The sequence below is a fragment of the Amphibalanus amphitrite genome, unplaced genomic scaffold (assembly GCF_019059575.1).
Source record: "Amphibalanus amphitrite isolate SeventyFive unplaced genomic scaffold, NRLGWU_Aamphi_draft 000681F_arrow, whole genome shotgun sequence".
Lineage (NCBI taxonomy): Eukaryota > Metazoa > Arthropoda > Thecostraca > Balanomorpha > Balanidae > Amphibalanus > Amphibalanus amphitrite.
This window is the reverse complement of record NW_024882175.1, coordinates 235,821-242,819: the sequence shown is the minus strand read 5'-3', so window position 1 is coordinate 242,819 and position 6,999 is coordinate 235,821.

Here is a 6,999-nt window from a genome sequence, read left to right as displayed (position 1 = left end):
GCAGATCTGTTTTTTTTTTGTGAACCCGTTGTTGATGGTGCCGCGATATCCGATGTCGGCACCGTATTGGAACCGTTTTAAGACCTCTGATTTTACATGATTTGGGACCTGGTAGCATTCCTGGAGCAAAAGTTCAAGCTTGGCTATGTTTATTCCCGTGTTGCGCTCACCACCCCCGATGGCCCTGAAGGGGCCAGGGGTCGCCGGGGTGCTGCCGTACTGTGGCATGCTGTTGTAGGCGGGGCGGCCGGCGGGGACGCCGTTTAAGTTTGTGGCGTGATGCAGTGAGGAGCACACGCGACACGCGAGGTGCAGGCGCCCTGCCCGGCAGGGTGTAGGGCACCGGTTGAAACGAACATAATTTACGCACACCTGCCGGCCCGCCCCACCCCCTGGGCGCCCGGCATCTGGGCCGGCTCCTCCCCGTGGCACGAACTGATCAAGGTCTGTGGCAGTCAGAAAATCCCTGGGCCGCAGAGCCATGGCCTGCCGAGCCCTACTGTCCGCCGTTTGGATTTCCCGCAGTGTGCGGTCGGTGCTCAGCCCCAGCAGCCACGCCAGGTAGCTGGCCACCTGTAGACCGCTCTGGGGGAAGTGGTAGGTGGTGTGTGTCAGCAGGTTGGCGACTTTACTGATGTATTCGATTACCGTTTCGGGCCCACGCTCCCCTTCATCGATGATATCTGCAACCGGGATATAATTCCTTCAGTTTTGAAGTCGTCTTTCCACTTTTGCTGGCACCGCTGGAAGTCTGAGGTCGGTCCGCGCCGCGACAGCTGCTGATCGCAGCGGTGCTAGCTGGTGCTCGCGCCGGCGGTCTACCCTGTCCTCATCGTCCTCCGAGCTCCCCTAGTCAGATGATGGCGCACTCAAGTGATGTCTGACGGGGCTATCGCTACCGAAACGCCGCCGTTTCCTTCGCGGCTGGGCCGTCTCGCTGTCGCGGAACCTCCCATTGCCCTCGCCTGAGTCGCTGTCCAATCACTTGGCAGTTGGCAGTATCAGAAATGACGTCACTAAACCATACAAATGGTTTAGTTGGACCTTGAATGTTAACCATCCTTGGACAGTATAAAGGAAACAAGAAGGAAAGAAGTACGGAAAAGGGAGGAAAGATCCTTTCTCGCTGCCTCAATGTTGAGGGGGCGCCGCCCCCTCGGCTCTCAAGTTGGGGGGGGGGGGCAAGCGCCCCCGCTGCCCCCCCCCCCTGTTCCCGGGTCTATGGGCAGGGTAGCGGCACAGTGGAGGCGCTGGCCAAGTCCAGCACGTAAAGTTAGCACATCTAGCCCATCTGAGACCCAGTTGGACGCCCATGACATACCCAGATGTGGCCCAGCCCACATTCGCCCAGATTCCCCACTTCCAGCCCATGTGGGCCCCATTTGGGATGGCTGGCTGGGATGACATCGACACTGTCACTGACACGACACATCCGGCAACATCACGTCGCCCTTAGTCCATCCAGAACCACTGGGGAAGCTTCTCCACCAGTGACACTTTGGCGTAACCCGCTGGCGATAGGTGAAGCTCATCATCCCCAAACCAGCGGGCACAGTAGTCCACTAGAACATTCTTTAGCTTCTTCGTTAGGCTCTTCTCCAGCGAGATGAACTCATCCGCCTCGGCCGCCTCGCACACCTTCCGGTCCAGGAGGTAAGCGGCCGTGTGCTCCCAGGGCAGCAGCCGATCCATGAAGAAGCGCGGCAACGCTCCCAGCAGCACGGGCGTCGACACCGCCCGCACCGTTGTCAAAACTGCGCGGATGGCGTCCTCCAGGTCCGAACTTCCCACTAGGCTCTTGAGGAAAACACCTCTTTCCCCAGGTCGGCTGGGTTTTGGGACGTCTCCACGTGTCTCCACTGCTCTGGTCGAGAGTCTTGTAAGATAGCAGAGACTCTTTTGTACGAAGGTCTTCAGGGGTTTCTTTCCTTTGATCCAATAGAGGACGTCCCTCGAGTCCGTCCAGTAGTAAACTTCGCCTGCGAACTTCAGTGTTTCCTTGATGAAACACATCAGTCTGACCCTGATGAGAGCAGCCATCAGTTCCAGCCTTGGCATCGTGGTGCTGAGTCGAAGTGGTGCGAGTTGTGCCTTGGCAATGACTAGTCGTGACTCTCTATCGTTGACTGCGTACACCACGGCGCAGTACGGCTGACTGAAGGCATCACAGAAGACGTGGAACTTGGAGTCTTCCTGAAGTGTGCCTATGGATCGGGGGATCTTGACTTCACTGATGTTCATCGCTTCCTCGCACCATTTCTCTTTTTGTCACCTTAATCTCACAAATGTGTTTTCCTTTTGCCGTGTTGGGCACTGTCTTGAAAGACCGTCGTATTCTGTGTCTCCACAGTGGATGCATTTTTTTTAGAGCACTCACCCTCGTGCCTTGCTGTTCCCAACGTGAGACACATCGGGTCGGAACGGAACGGAACTTGGCTCTGCTGCGCGGCCGCCTGGACCCAGGACTTGAACGATCGGTTGAATCGTTCCACAGCGGCGTTGCCCCTCGGCCAGTACACAGACAACTTCAGGTGCCTGATCTTCCTCTGCTGTAGATAAGTCTCGAAGTCGCGGCTGATGAACTGGGGCCCGTTGTCCGTTGCGATCTCCTCAGGATATCCTTCGCGGGCCCAGATCACAGACAGAATCCTGATGATGTCGCTGGTCTCGACTTTCGCTCAGAGTCCCACTTGCACCCACTTGCTGTAGTAATCAGTGTGGGTGACTGCATAGGGTGCAGACTGGGGAACTCCAGCGATAGGTCCCACGATATCTACACCCAGCTTCGACCACGGCCTTGTGGGAAGCGGGACTGGCTGCAGCGGCGCAGGTCGAACCTTCTGCGACAGCACTTTGTCACTCTGCTGGCACAGGTTGCACGCCTTGACGACCTCTGTCACGGCACGGTCGACTCCAGGCCACCAGCACAGACTTCGGAGAAGTTGTTTCATCCTGACGATGCCGTCGTGCGCGCGGTGAGCCAGCTGCAGGTACCGGTCGGTCAGTGCGGCCGGCACGACCACTCTGTCCGCTCCACGGAGGACCACGGCGTCACGGCGCACGCTACCTTGTAGTTCGTGTCGGACGTGGAAGAACGGCCGCACGTCGGGCGGGCAGTTCCGTGCCGAGTCCGGCCAGCCGGCAGCGATGACGGACCGCAGCCGCTCCAGCGTGTCGTCCAACAGGGACGCTTCTCTGACGTCATCTTCGGAGATCACGTCGGCTGCATCGTCGGTCACCAGGGCGATGACTTCATCATCCTCTGCTGGTCCGGTGTCCGGCAGGGGAAGTCGGGACAGCGCGTCGGCCGCTGGGATGCGGTGCCCCGGGACGTACACCACGTCGTAGGCATACGGGAGAAGCCGCGCCTGCCAGCGCGCGACGCGCGCTCCCGCTCTACCTGAGAACTTGGGAGAGAGCAGCGTGGTGAGAGCGGAGTGGTCGGTGCGGAGAGTGAAGTTCCTCTTCAGAAATTACCCAACGTTTCGCATTTGTTGCTTAGTCATGGGTGTTAGAGTACGATTGTGATACTTTTTCAATACATCTTGTGAAAATTGCATCTGAATCACACACTTTATGGAGGAGAGGTCTTTTTCTGGGAATCGCTTTTCTTCAAATGATGAGATACTCCTGTGCCTCGCTTGCTCTTTTATTGCTCCATTTTGGGCGAAGTACATGTCACAACTGATACACTATGTACCTAACCAAACTCCAACCTTGACGAACAGGTGGGTTTGTTGCACGACACTATGTACCTAACCAAACTCCAACCTTGACGAACAGGTGGGTTTGTTGAACGTGAGCAGTATGATTGGGGTTCGTTCAGTACGGTTACCCACTTTCCTGGTGAACCGCCTAGCAGCAACCACACCAGTCAGCGAGCCACCCCACAATCTCATCCTCGGAGAGGTCCATTAGATCAGTGGTATTGATGGTTCCTCTGCTTTGGTTGAGCCTTTCATCTTTGTCCACCACGCTTGCCTCCTCACCAAACATACTCACTCGTGACAGTTTGTCAGTTTGGGTCTTATCTCTAGTTTTTATCAAGAGTCGCCCGTCATTCAAGAAGGTGGCTTTGTCGACTTTTTCCTTCCCACCAAGGATCCCACGGATACACTGTTGTACCCATGGCCAACCCTTTTCCTTCAGAGATTTGCCTGATTGGAGTTTCATTTGACTGATATACACCTAGCGGCAGATACACGCCTAGCCTAGAAGATGGCAGCACGATCAACTCGCTGGCTGCCCCAATGTCGCGCCTCAATCCGCAACAATATGCATATTGCGAGTTGACCAGCAGGTGATTAGTAGCGTGATAAGATAACAGCTGCATACAAACAGCTTTTTGCATAACTTCGAGAGCACCGACAGGGGAGAGATGGGCCGGAAATTGCTCGGATTATCTATGTCGCCGGACTTATGAAGTGGTACCACGGTCGCGAGCTCCCATGATAATGGAAAATGACATGGTATTATGGGTGCATTCACAATATGCAGTAAGTGTGGACCAATCACAGGAAAACATGCTCTGATTGCGTGTAGTGGCATACCGTCATGCCCCACTGCTCTAGATGCTGACAACTTTCGTAACCCGAAAGACAGTTCTGACAGTGTAGCCGGCTTCAGGCGCATACCCGCTGACGTCACACGCGGCGACCTTGGCGGGAGCCGACATGGACCGCTGACGGCCAGCTCCGCAGCAATTTTCGATCAGACTGTGGCGAAATGACGATTGAACTCATCTGCCTGTTCTGTCGGCATCCCAAAGCTGCCTATTTTTCCCCCACACGCAGGACGCACCGTAAATTCAGATATTTTGTGCCAAATAGAGCGTCAATCTGATAACATGTGAGCTGACAAAAAGTCACGTTTACTTTTTGATAGATGCCCTTTCACAAGGTTCCGCAATCTCCGGTATGCATATCTATCATCGACGGATCGAGAATGTTGTCATGTACGGATAGCCGTATCTCTTTCACGCATGAGCTGTTTAAGCTCTTCATTGTCCTATATCCAGGAGCACCGTGGTCGACGAGGGGTTACAGTTTTTAGGTGGCAGTGAGTGTCCACTGCCTTCCACCACAGATTTAGAAAAGCGGCTAACTTATTGTCCACGCTATCCGCGATGTAGATTTCACTCCACTCTGATAAAAGCAAAGATAGGCGAACGGCGTCCCAATTAACTTTCCGCCAGGGACGTGCCTTGAACTTGGACGGCCGACGGCTCTGCCGACGGAGCTGTGCTCGAACGATGATTGTGAGGTGATCGGCGATTTGGTCAGATGACGTAAGGACTGAAGCGTTTTGATTCGAAGCATTGCTGATGATGTGATTGCATGACTGAGGTAGAGGGTTCTAGATGGGTTGGCTCGGTGACTAGTTGAGTTAGACACAGTTCCTTCAGGGCGGTTTTGTACTGACGTACTCCGGAGCGCCATGTTGCAATAAATTAATATTTTTGTCGCCCAAGCAAAACACTGTCTTTCCGTAGCCGAGCGCGTGTTTTAACTGATCTTTGAGGTCGTCGACAGCGCTGGCCACCGATGTGGATGGTGCTCGGTACATACAGCGTTCGCTGCGTGAAACAGGGCAGATAGAAGCACCCAGTTTTTGTTTTGGGATGAGCAGTTGTCGAGCCATAAAGCGACTTTGCGTAGGTTGCGGCACGCGGTTTTTAGCTGGAGGAGAAAGCTTGCCGCTACAGCCTCAGCCGACCTCCCCGTCACGCCCTCGTGCCAGGGGACACATCAGTTTGGGTTTTTGTGCCTTGAGCAACATTGCCTCCTCTGCTTTTGTCCTCTGACGTGGCGACGGCAAAGGTTTCATTGAAACCGATCATGCGCGGTGTGAATATACATTCTTTCAAAGGGAGAATGGGGAGCATTGTCACGCTCATCATATCGGCGGTTGTTATTATATCGAATGTGTTAGCGGTAGGCAGGCGATAACGCGCCCATTCGTACTCTCACAGCCCGTATGCGACTGCAGTCATTGCTATATCCGCGCCGCGCCCGCTGGGCAGGGGCGGATACAGGTCACACACCGGGCGGGCAGATGTAACACACGACAGCGGTGGCGACCACCTCATTTCCCCTCTCGCGCTCGGCGTCAGAGCGGTAGCATTTGCCTGGCCTCCATTGCCAGTTCGAGATGTGTGGCCTGGGTTTGGCACACTTGACATCTTTCAGCCGTGCACTGGACCGGCTCAGCTATCACGATACCATGTGCCCCACTTACGTGCTGCACTGCACGGCGCCAGTCAGCCTCTGTGGTGTCTGGCGGCCTCCGGGGCCCGGTTTCATATCTCTCGGTTCGATACGCTGGTCTCTTGTTTCTGCCGAGACAAAGAAGACGAGCGGCAGTATCTCATGGGCGGTGACAGATGGGGAGCCAAGTCAGGTGTCTGTCGGGTCCTCCAGGGCTGGTGTCGGTCGTTTGGTCCGGTGCAGAGTCGTCATGAGTCGAGTCGGGGGTAGGATGTATGTCAGGGGATGAGAAGTCGGGACGGACAGAGGGGCTGAACGTCAGACATCGGGCGTACTTTACGGTTAGAAGCACCAACGCAACCAATGCTTCACTTATCAATGTTAACTACTTAGTTAACCGTTATTTAATAGCATATTTAACATTTAAATATAATCAGTTCCGTAAGAAATTTAACAGATCAATACACCGATGTCGTCGGTGCTTTGAAAAAGACAAGAAACTTGGTAATTCAACATTTTAACACGGTATGGTAACTTTGACACATACGTCCACAATGTCTGCGTCGAAATAGGGCATTATATCGTCAAGATGATAGAAAAGTACATTAGTATAGACGGGTTGTTGAGATATTAAAACGATAAAAGGATAAAACCAATCCGTCCACATCTGCAAACACACAACAATTCATGAATTAGTACATATGGTTAGTCACTTTGTTGTCATACAGGCAACACGTCAATACAAAAATAAACTTTACGACATTCTAGCCGTCCGGATCATCCGATACAACTG